The sequence below is a fragment of the Palaemon carinicauda genome, chromosome 31 (assembly GCF_036898095.1).
Source record: "Palaemon carinicauda isolate YSFRI2023 chromosome 31, ASM3689809v2, whole genome shotgun sequence".
NCBI lineage: Eukaryota > Metazoa > Arthropoda > Malacostraca > Decapoda > Palaemonidae > Palaemon > Palaemon carinicauda.
In genome coordinates this window covers 73,138,291-73,151,242 of record NC_090755.1, presented here as the reverse complement: position 1 = coordinate 73,151,242, position 12,952 = coordinate 73,138,291, and the positions used below count along the sequence as shown (strand labels likewise).

The window sequence follows — 12,952 nt, the reverse complement described above, 5'->3', positions numbered from 1 at the left end:
CAAGGGTTCCGCGATAAGACGGCGGATGCTCTATCCATGCGAAAGCCGATAGAAACAGAATGGTCTCTAGATGCAGACTCCTCCTCCTTTATTCTCGATAAAAGTCCCGGAACTGCAGATCGACCTCTTCGCAACGAGCGACAAGAAGAAACTACCTTGTTATGTAGCCCCTTCTGAGAACCTTTAAGCAGAAACAATAGACGTCATGTCTCTCGACTAGAACGGATGGAATCGAATTTGTGTTTCCACCAACCAATCTCCTGCTAAAAGTCCTCGACAAGCTAGGATCCTGCAGAGGAACAGTTCCTGTAGTGGCCCCCAAAATAATTTGTTTCCTATAGTTCTAGAATTGAAACTAGTTGTTTCCTCTGCCGCACCCAGTTTTATCCAAACGGGTGCAGAAGTCAGCTAGTACATTTCATCCTCGAGAACCAACAACCTGCATCTCATGATTTTTTTTGCCCTAGCAGCGAACAAAAGTTTGGGATCTCAAAGAATGTGGCCGACTTCATTGTAGAGTACAAGTCAAGTCCAACCAGGAGATAATGTAGATTGTCTTAGAAGAAAGGGGTAACCCTCGTGAAAACAAGGGGACCAACAGAAATTTCAACAGGTTTGTCTTTTTTTTCTTTTACCTACTTGAACCAGGCCTGACTTTCATTACGATAACCACGTGCAAGTCGGCCCTGACTAGACCTCTTCTATATGCCTTTGAGACGGACCTCATAAGCAAAACCATGAGGATTGTACTAAAAGAACTAACGCAGAAAGTCAATTTTCTGTTCGCAATAACCTCAGGGACTAGAGTTATTGAAATATTGTCCCTATCAGGGTTGTAGGCCATATTCAGTTGACAGAAGAGGGAGAACAAATCCTTAACCCGATCCTACTTTTCTCGCCAAAAACGAGCTGCCCACCAAAAGGTGGGGCCCTCTGAAGGAAGAGGTCTCCCTATGCCCATGAGGGTGTCTTAAGGTCTATCTTCGTAGAACTTCAGATTGCAAGGAAGGACAGCTCTTCCGAGGCGAAACCTCAGGATCAAAATCTATCCCTATAATAACTGAGAGCAATGCTCACCTACTTATTCGCAGAGCGGATCCTGACAGCTCACCCGCAGTTCAGGATCGTAAGAAAATTGCTTCTTCACGGAACTTCTTCCAACACTATACGAAGCAAGTACATAAAATTAGACGTTGTGGTGGCGGCGGGTAGTTTTAAAAAAACCCTACGTCTAGTCGTCTAAGCCTGCGACGAACAGTGAACTGCTTTGGGACTTTCCAGTCCATTGGGTGCATGGGTACATTTACCCTCGAGTGCAAATCACAACGATGATTAACACACTGTTCCATAGAGGTGTATATCTGACTGATAACACCAGTGTTCATGCATTTCCAAAGTCTGTAAAAGTCAGTCGGATTTGGTTTCACATCTCCTCCATTGAGTGGCATAATTTCAATGAAATTACATATTTTTCGGACAGAGGAAAATATGGACCCTGATGTGTTTTCAATGCCGGATCAGATTCATACCTGATTGTAACTACAATTGATAATCTAGTTACAGGGTAAATACTAAACGTATTTGCATCTTATTGCTGCTATCTCGGTTACAGGCGAATGAAGTATACGTTTTAATTAAGCCCTAGGAGGGCCCAACTTGAAATCAGAGTACAGATTTCCAAGGGATGTAAAAGGTAATCTCTGAGATTTCTGTCCGTGCCTATGGAGATACAAACTTTGAATCCTTATAGTTGAAGTCGACACTTTCCCTGCAGGGGGCAGGAAGGCCTAAGCTAATTCCAAGCTTAGTGGATATGGATAAATAACGGTAATGCCATATATATATAAGGTCTAGGAGACCATATAAGGAACTCTTTCAAAGTAAAGGCATTTATACAAACCCACAGATATAGTAGTTTCCAGTAATTCTCTGGTAAACTTCCATCAGGATGACATGAATGAGCCCAAACAACGGATTTTGAGCAAAGCGCAAAATCTATTTTTGGGCGATATGGCCATGTTGTCCTGATGGTCCCTCCCTTCTTTCAAAAAACGAGTATACAACTATGTAACGAAAGTCCTCACCCGAAACTACTCTATCTGTGGCTTTATATGCTTAAATGCAACAAGGAATAGTTACGCCGTAGTAGTACTGGGATTGGATCCACCTGGTAACCTTGATAACAGCTCCCCTCCAATTTCGCAACTCTTTCCCCCTCAAAGTGTAATTATGCGGGGTGAAGATTGCCATGTGTCGTATCAAGAAATACGTCTCCTGGTATTATATGCAATGTCCTTAAGAGATATTTTAAGGATACTCAAGCACCAGGAGTTAGAATTTTGTAAACATGTGGTTAATTCTCTTTAGGTATCACTGTAGCCATTTATCCCTAAGAAAGCTGCCTAAAGGAATCTACCATGAGGATGTCAGGCCATATCACCCAAAAAATAGATTTTTTGCTTTAATCAAAATATGGTTATTTTCCATTGTCTAAATCTTGAAGTAGCACATCTTTTTGTTATAATTACTTTACTCTACATTATTTATATGTAATTGCAAATGGTTGTACTTTGTTAGTATCTCATTTCTCTGGTATTCATGAAAGATTATGGTCAACTAGAGATTGAAATATTATCAATGTTAAAAAAATAAGAAGTAAAATAAGTTTATTAGAGAACTTAATTATAGTATTGCAATTGCAGTGGATCTATTTCATAAAATTTTATGACAATATCCATTCCAGGTAGGTTTTAAGGTTAGTGTAAATGGGTAAAGACACCACCGCAGGGAAATTTTTTTTTAGTTTTAATGAGGGTTAATTTTTGCTGCACCATTTTATTAAATTACATTTCATATGTTTTTATATAAAAATCAATAGTTTCAGTTAAATAACATTGAAACTTCTTTGACAAAATGCACTTGAACAAAGTTAAAAAACCTAATGGTTTTATTTTCCAACCACAATTTTGATAATGTATTTTTATTATAATAAAAACATTTGCCCGTGCACTAGTAAGACTTCCTTCAGACCATTGCAAGTCCCATCCTTCTTCACCTCTATTCTTAACTTAATAGTAGATACCGTCCAACATCCTCCAACTTGGAAGTGCCATCGTTTGTTGTACTTGCACTGAATGGTCTTGTGGCTCCCACCTTCACCTGTGTAAATTCATAAATATAAGTGTGCGAAATAAAATTTGATCTTTTAGCATTTGAAACATTAAATGTAGATTTTGAACATATGACTTGAGGATAAAATATATGAGTGATGAAAAAAATATGAAAACCTGCTGACAGCTCATAAATGAATTAATACTTTTTTTTCCCCTCGGATATTTAAAGAAGAATCATCTCAAGTCATCATTGATGTATGGGTCTTATTAAAAAAAAAAAAAGCAAAGCAAACAATGGATTTTCCAATATAGCAGAAAATTAAGGCCTGTAATGTTTTATATTAAAGTGGGAAAAGTTGGATATCTACCTTATTTTAAGCAATTTCAGCTGTGCTACTACTGCAGAAACTTTCCTATAAATTTAAAGTTCAGAAATGACATGAAATATACCTGTTCATCTGCAAGAATGCACTCGAACATCAGACACACTATAAAACTGAATTTTGGATCTTGTTCCTAAACTAAATAGAAACCTTTGTCCTTTATACGTTCGGCTTAAGCTTGGACTGCTGTACTGTTTGCAACAGTGTCAACATGTTTTTTTTCTTTGCTCATGCTTTTTCTTTTGCTTGCGATTGCTGACAATGGAATAAAAACTAAATTTGTATTCGCCTGGAGGACATGTCTGTTAGCCATCCCTTCCCTTCATGTCTATTGGCACCTCCAGTGTCTCGAGGATTCATCATCATTATCCGTAGGGAATGGTGGCTTCTGCCACCCTGTGCTTGTGGCCCTGAATAGGTCTCTGGGAGTCTATGCTGCAGGGTTAATTGAGCGTAGATAAACTTAAGCAGCTTTTGAAATTTCATGGGATTGCTGGGAATTCTAACGTTCTCTCCTTATTGCTTTGACCTGGGGTAAGTTCTACATTTCCTTAAAAGTCCTCTATCATGCTTTGAGATGCCAAGGCTATATATGTAATCTTTCCTGGAACTCACTTTTCAGGCTATTCTAGTGGTTAGAGATTTATGGAGATGTTAGCGGTAACCATCATTGTCAGGAGCTTATGGTTGGACAAGTAATTTGCCATTGGTACAATCAATGAGTATAGCACCCCTTCTTATGTTCATCGCACCAAGTCTTGTGCTAAGGGGAAGTGTCAGCCTAACACCACCTTTTTCTCCATGGAAAAAAAGGACACTTCATTTACGGGCTACGGCTTTTCTCCATGGAAAAAAGGACACTTCATTTACGGGCTACGGCCTTGTGCAACATGCTATGTAGCTACCCTATAAGCTAGGCCGAGTGATGTTACCTACCCCCAGGCGAGAACTCATTTCCTCAGCTGATCTGCCTACTCCAGTAATCGGGAAGGTGGAACTGTGGTTTTTCGTGATGATGATAATGTATATCATCATTGCCCTTTCTTCCTGTGTGATTCACCCTTTCTTGCATAAATTTGCTCCTGGAAAAGTGAGTGTTATCTTTTGATACGGTTTTGTACAATGCACCTTCTCTAATGCCAAGAATTTCTCCTAGACATTGTGATGATTGTGACACATGCTTCATGGGGGTGAAAACGATGTACTTGTGGGGGGAAGCGGGCGGTTAAACATTAGCTTTAGAGACTGAGGCTAGCAGACAACTCTTTGTCAGCAGTCATAGAGCATTTGGCACCTCTCCAGAGTTTTTAGGGGTTGTCTTCCCCAAAAGCCTTGTGCTGTATGGACGGAATTTCATCCTTCTGTGACACCAAACGGTAGGACAGGGTAATGTTGGCATTTTACCTCTTAACTATGAGGGTGGGATGAGACTGACCCCAGGGTTCTTGAAGCAAGCAGCAGCCGAGCTTTTGGGTTTGTTTCTGCTGGTTGGGGAAAAGGCTATAAACCTGTTTAGAGAAGAAAAAAGTATATAGTTCATCTTCTGTCATTGGTGTCAAAAATTGACATTTATTCCCTATGAATAAAATATTAATCATAGTTTTATGGGTATTCGTTTTCTAATGTATTTCCCAGATTCTATGAATATGTTTAAAATGTGATTATTTCACTCCACAGAAGTAGTTTTATTATATTAACTAAATCAATATGACTTTGTATGAATTAGTATAATAATATTTAAAGTAAATGAACTAACTTTCTTGCAAATTTTATCCATCTAAATCGGATAAAATGACGTAGCATCCCATTGTTTGACGTCAAACTTCTTCCTGTGGAGATTATATATATTGTTTGATTATTGTAAAGGCACATGCCAGTAATCTAAACTTGCCTTCTGGACGAAACCCCCTTTTTTTTTGTATGTTGGGTTACAATTAAATCACTTTACATCGTTACGTAACCCTTGCAAATTTGTAAATGTGACAACATTGTACTATTCCCGAGTTCTCTTCCAGGGTGGAAATGTGACACGGGCGGGTTTCTACCAGCGGAATCTAAAAGGCAAGTACTTAGAAGAAATTCTCCTGAATCTCTGAGCACCATCATCACTTCGTGAACCATCGCACCATTGCAGCAATATTCTTATAAGAATACTCTGTAACCCCGTTTGATATATGTTTAATTTTTATCAAGTAACGTAAATTTTGTTCATTTGAGGCAATGTTAATGTTCGCTCTTTAACGTGTAACTCTGATGATTTTTTTGTTTGTGTACTTTAAATATTAAATATATGTCAAACTTTTTAATTTGAGTCTATGTGAACCTGTGTGGCATCACCCCCAAAAGAATTGGTGCAGGAAATATAGATTGAATCAAAGGTAAACGGCAAATGTGTTTTACGTACGTTTGTTTCTCAGTTCTGTGACTTGGCCGCGTGCAAAACTGGTGCACGAGGGTTTACAGTTTAAAGAAAGTAATCATATGTGGTTGTAAATTCCCCAGTATTTCACCACAATTGGCGACTCTCCTGTACAAGATCCTCCTTTTAAAATACCTGGTGTCTATGCATATAACCCATTCAGCCTGATGAGGATGAAACTGCTGCTCCTCTGCATGACTTCTTCTCTGGCAGAAATGCTAATTGTGCCATGCTTCAAAGGAGATGTCTAGATACCTCGAAAAGTCCTCGACAGATATCTTCGCTTGCTAGTGAACCATTTTCTAGTTCTAGTATTGGTGAAAGTCTTTCACATAGCTTGTTAGGAGTTTTGAGTAATGTTGCCCAACATGGAATGTCGTTCTTAGACCTCCTGTTATGCAGTTAATAAGGAAAGGGTCTCTGATTCTCAATTCTGTCTTCTTGCTAGCCTTGCCATCAGTAAAGAAGTGAGTAGCATAGTTTCTGTTACTACCCACTCTCGTGGATGGAAGGGAGGTGACAAGAGGTTCGTAAACACAAGTATCTTGACGAGTGAAGATTGTCAAGGACCATGATCTTTTTCTGGCTTTACGAGGCAATCCAGATGGCTTACAACCTGTAGTGGCTACTCAATCTTGTGTACTTAGGACCAGTAGTTACTTAAGAAGGCAGATCGCATCTTGTCAACGTTTTGATAAAATTGGGACAAATGTACTAGTACAAGTAGCTATGAAACCAAAGAAGTATGACTGACTCCCCCATGCAAGCTGGGGCATGGGGGGGTGGAGGGAGGCAAACCTGCTACCAAATTCCAAGCAATAAAGAAACACTATTAAAGTATCCATTTTCAGCCGATTCAAATGCATATTACATTATGCCATGCTTATAGCACTAAATATTAAAAAAGGGTGGAGAATTTTTATCAAAATAGGTTGTTTGTTATTTTACTACTACATATTTACTTAACCTGTAAATAATATTTTACTCATGTTTCAGTAGTGACAGCAGTTTCTATTACAATTATTGTATCAATTTTTGAATTTTATAAAATGAAAAAGATTGAAGTTTTATAATAAAAACATTGGAATAAAAATTGTTTTTTTTATCCTCTTGGGTAAGATATTTTTTCAATGTATGTAATAAAAACTTGAAACATCAGTTAATAAACCATATATACTGTACTAAGGATTTGAAGTTTTCATAACTCCCTCCAAATAGATTATGTAAACTTACCTTAAAATATAAATTGACCTGTATTGGGTCAGGATTCACATTCATTTGTCCCAGCTATCAACTTTATAGCAGAAGTTTTCTCCAATTTTCTTTCCTTTCATAGGATTTTAAAAACTGCAGTTCTCTCTTTTTACTTTCACTTGAATATCTGTTATACAACGGTACTGGGGGGATGATACTTCTCCATTCCCTTCTTCCTTCAAAACTGCATTTTAAATCTTTTGGTTTTCATTTTCTCTGCTCATTCTTTCTTGTTGATAATAATAGCTTCACTTGATAAAACCAACATGTGGCATTTTATCAATTCTGAAAAGAAAAAAAATTATCCTTTTAAAACAAACTGCTCATTTTTAGGACAAGCTTACAAGGTTTATTTGAAGGTCATTTTAATTGTAATTGTAATTCAACAAATTTGTAGTTGTAACCCAATTTTAGAATTTATCCAAGAAATTAAGGATGAGCAAATTAACTAAAAAAATACTGGACAGGTCAAAACAAGGCACTTGGTTGATTAATTTAGGGTTTTCTGACATCCCAACATCAAAGTCCTTGACGCCAATATTGGTAAAATATTTTGGTCAATAGAAAAGTTAAATAGCTTTCAAAATAGTGTACCTACTTCTGAATAAATAATAAAAAATATAAGGAGACCCATTCTAAAACCTTGGGAAGGGATAAACCTCCCATCATTACCTCGAGTCTTAAACAGAATATTCAATTACCCACGAGTGGGGCATTAGGGCAACAAAAGCCTTGCTGTAAGGGGGTAGGCTACCAAACAGCCATTGCATTTTAATTAATTTTTAATTAATTTGTGTCAACCAAGTGTGACCAATGATCAACCAACGGAGCGTAATCTCCCACTTTCAAGGCATAATGAGACATGTCAGTGCAATAAGCAAACACTGGAAAAAGACAACTAACAAATACTATTTGAAACTTAAGTGCTCTTGACAAACCTTCATCAAAATTTATTGTTTGAGAATATCAACAAGAGCTTTTCCAAATGTCAAATTATTTTATCAATGTAGTACAACTCTTGTTATTACATCTGATTTGTACACACACAAAGGATAGATGTGCCAAATGAAACTTTACAAACGTGAAAGCAATGTCAGAAATAATATTTTCTCAACTTTTCTTACATAACTTTAACTGCAGTGATCCTTGCACAAACTATGGCCTCCCTAAGCCACAGTGCAAGGCTATTCAGCCCAAAATATACTTACGATATAAGATTAGGAAACATGGCTGTAAAAATCACTAAAATGTTCCTACTTAGTTAAGTTGCTTTGCCTATAAATTTCTTTTTGTGCAATCATGACATTTATGATGCCAAGAAAATACCTCCACTTTTCACTACTGACAATGTAGTTTTTATGATAAAACAAAGTTTTATGAATACTTACCTGGCAGTAATATAATATAGCTTAGTCTCGGACATCTGGCAGAATTTTTAAAAACTTGCGGCAACCGCCATGTGGTGGTTGTGTGGTTAGATGGTTAACCCTTACAGGATGGTACTTGGAATCATTCCCGTTTTCTGTTCCTCAGATCATCTTTGCTTGACCTGTCTCCTGAGGGGAGGTGGGTGGGCCTTAAAATATATATATATATAACTGGCAGGTAAGTATTTATAAAACTTTTTGTTTTATCATAAAAACTCCATTTTTATGAATAGAACTTACCTGGCAGTTATATATATACAGTGAGCCCTCGCTACTTCGCGGCTCGACCATCGCGGATTCACCACTTCGCGGTTCGACCATCGCGGAATCACCACTTCGCGGATTTTTTTCATAACGCATGTATATACAAAAATCGCGGATTTTCCGGAAATTTCGAAAATACCGCGATGTGACCGATGGTGCGAGATTGGAGAAAGTAAGGAAAATTGAATCCTGATTGATTTTCAATATAAATGAAACTTTGAGGAGCAACAAAGATATCATTTGTTAGAGAGATAGAGAGAGGTAAGGAATGGGAGGTAGTGAAAAGTAGCCCACAGAGAGAGAGAGAGAGAGAGAGTGTGTGTGTGTTGTTTTAAATGTAACAAACAAAAAAATTTTATAGGTTATAACACATTGGTGCTTATGTAATATCAACTTTATACTGTAGACGGTTTGAATAAGTTAAGAAATGGTATAAACAATACTCAAGAGCGGCAGCTAGACGTCAGCTGATCTAATCACAGCCAAAAGTAAAACAAAAAGAAGTCAACAATACTCGATTTTTAAAACACACCCGAAATTTAAAAACAAAAGTACACGCTTTCTTAATGTGCAATTAACTATTTAAAGAGTGGCAATTTTCTAGAATAAAATGATATTTCCAAAAAAATAGTGGTTTGCTGATGAAATCGGATGCCGTATTTTTAGCAACGATTGAAATGGATGTAAAGTCGGCATAATTTTTTCGTTTCGTATTTAATTGACACTAAGAAAACTAATTTTAGTTTCTTCATCTATATGTAAGTACTGTATTGTATAACACGAAGAGAGAGAGAGAGAGAGAGAGAGAGAGAGAGAGAGAGAGAGAGAGAGAGAGAGAGAGAGAATAGATCGATACTCTACGTGTCCGGTAAGCTAAAAAAACATACTGCCAATATGCAAGAAAAGTTATTCTTATTGTATTTGATATTTGTGTGTCTGAGAGAGAGAGAGAGAGAGAGAGAGAGAGAGAGAGAGAGAGAGAGAGAGCTGAAATGTTAAAATTCACCATAATATACAAAAAAAGGACAAATTATAAAATGAATTTAAGATTTCAAAAAAACATCAATTACAAGAGAAGCAACACCTATAAACTTATAAGTAACACATGTCAGCCTACAAGTAACAGCTATTAACCTACGAGCATTACCTGTCAACCAACAAGTAATACCTGTCGGCCTGCAAGCATTACCTGTCAACCAGCAAGTAACACTTGTCGGCCTACAAGCATCACCTGTCAACCAACAAGTAATACCTGTCGGCCTGCAAGCATTACCTGTCAACCAGCAAGTAACACTTGTCGGCCTACAAGCATCACATGTCAACCACAAATACCATATGTCAACATATACACGCACCACCTGTCAAGCAACAAGTAATACCTGTCTGCCTGCAACCCTCATTTGTAAACCTACAAATACAACCTGTCAGTCTACAACCACCACCTTGCCAACCAACATGAAACACCTGTCGGCCTACAAGCATCACATGTCAACCAACAAGTTACACCTGTCAACCTACAAGCATCACCTGTAAACCAACAAGTAACACCTGTCGGCCTACAAGTTTCAACCGTCAACCAACGAGTAACATCTGATAGCCTACAAGCATCACCTGTCAACCAACAAGCAACACCTGCCGGTAGTCAAGCATCACCCGTCAACCAACAAGTAAGACCTATCGGTCTACAAGCATCACCCGTCGACTAACGAGTAAAACCTATCAGCCTATAAGCATCACTTGTCAACCAACATGTAAGACCTGTCAGCCTACAAGCATCACCCGTCAACTAATGAGTGGCACCTATCAGCCTACAAGCATCACTTGTCAACCAACAAGTACCACCTGTCGGCCTACGAGCATCACTTGTCAACCAACAAGTAACACTTGTCATCCTAGAAGTATTACCTGTCAAACAACAAGTAACACCTGTCGGCCTACAAGCATAACCTGTCAACCAACCAGTAACACTTGTCGGCCTACAAGCATCACATGTTAACTAACAAGCAACACCTATCAGCCTACAAGCATCACCTGTCAACCAACAAGTAACACCTGTTGGCCTACAAGCATTACCTGTCAACCAACAAGTAACACCTGTTGCCCTTCAAGCATCACATATTAACCAACAAGTAACACCTGTAGGCCTATAAGCATCACCTGTCAACCAACAAGTAACATCTGTCGCCCTTCAAGCATTGCCTGTCAACCAACAAGTAACACCAGTAGGCCTATAAGCATCACCTGTCAACCAACAAGTAACACCTGTCGTCCTTCAAGCATCGCCTGTCAACTAACAAGTAACACCGGTAGGCCTATAAGCATCACCTGTCAACCAACAAGTAACACCTGTCGTCCTTCAAGCATCGCCTGTCAACTAACAAGTAACACCGGTAGGCCTATAAGCATCACCTGTCAACCAACAAGTAACACCTGTCGCCAAATAAGCATCACCTGTCAACCAACAAGTAACGCCTGTCGGCCTACGAGCATAACCTGTCAACCAACAAGTAACACCTGTCGGCCTACAAGCATCACCTGACAACCAACGAGTAACACCTGTCGGCCTACAAGCATCAACTGACAACCAAAAGTAACACCTGTTGGCCTACAGGCATCACCTGACAACCAAAAGTAACACCTGTTGGCCTACAGGCATTACCTGACAACCAACAAGTAACACCTCTCGGCATATAAGCATCACTTGTCAACCAGCGAGTATCACCTGTCAACCAACACGTAACACCTGACGGTATACAAGCATCACCTGTCAACCTACAAGTAACACTTGTCGGCCTACAAGTAACACAATAACGCAACATTTTAGCTTTTCTAATTAGGTAGTTAAGCAGGTCTTCCACCTCTGAAATTCTACTCCTTGCCCTAATTTCCGATAGCTCCATTTGCTATCCTTTTATCCTCAAAGATGCTGACCCTAAGGATTCATTTGGTCAATCACTCACTACCGATTATATTTCACCTTCAAACATCGCACTCGAGTCTGGCAGTGTCATGACAGAAGTCAAGAAAAACAAATGGAATCTTGAGGGAAACTTCCTCTCCAATAACACCGCAATACAAAGCCTCCTTTATTGAACTTCATATCTGTTCCATGTGAACTCTTTTCCTTCCACCCGAGCGAGGCCATCTCATCCCTCCAAAGTTTGACGCTTGTAAGTTTTCTTCAGGAGTCCTATTATCATTTTCTTTCGACATCATACCAGACTGGATACGAGTTCGACGACGCTTGGATGATTGCTAGCTTTGTTTACTCTCTCTCTCTCTCTCTCTCTCTCTCTCTCTCTCTCTCTCTCTCTCTCTCTCTGAGATTTCGAAAACAAATTCATGTTCTCTATGTTGAATTACAGAGGTGTAGAGCAAAATGTTTCTGCATCTTGCTTGCTTATTCTAATAACTATAATAGTCCAACATCGTATAGCTATATGTATTACCACAATGTAAAATGTGCATACACACATATATATATACATACTCATACACACACACACACACACACATATATATATATATATATATATATATATATATATATATATATATATATATATATATATATATATATATATATTGTAGTGTCCCAAAATAATGTTCACACACTGACTTTGAATAGCTAATAAACTTTTTTTCTATTTCAGATTTGATTTTGGAGTAAGAATGGGATAATGCGCTTACATCCCAGCAAAAAATAAAATTGTTCTGTAAACATTCTGGAAATGTGAAAATAAAGCTGAAGTGCAAAGACGACTTACGAGTGAGTTGCACAGAGATGCCCTAAAAGCGTCACCATTTCACGAATCGTAGATAACTTTGAGAATCAGGGGACCATCCAGTGCATGAGAAAAGGACTTTCAGGAGGAAAAAGAACATCAACAAGCACAACTAAAGAGCAAGATGTCATTGCTAATGGTCACAATTCCTCACGAAAATCTGTTCGTCAACTGTCACGAGAAACAGTATCCCAAAATCGAGCGTCCATCGCATTTTGAAATGTGCGCAGCAGAAAACCTAAAACAATTGAGAACTTAAAAAACCAATTTAAGAAAAATGTGCTCAGATATCGAGAGAAATCCTATT

At 38.3% G+C, this 12,952-nt stretch overlaps 1 long non-coding RNA gene across 2 annotated transcripts in view; it reads right to left on the bottom strand.

The window, feature by feature from the left end:
• Positions 1-2,792: 2,792 nt before the first annotated feature.
• The window catches only part of LOC137625013 (uncharacterized), a 153,961-nt gene continuing 143,801 nt past the window's right edge, over positions 2,793-12,952 (bottom strand). The window contains exons 3-4 of one of the 2 annotated variants that reach the window (XR_011040799.1): positions 7,149-7,454; positions 2,793-3,159 (exon numbers count right to left, since the gene is read on the bottom strand). This is a non-coding gene — a long non-coding RNA (uncharacterized lncRNA). The remainder of the gene's footprint in view (positions 3,160-7,148; positions 7,455-12,952) is intronic. The other variant, XR_011040798.1, reaches the window with a different exon arrangement.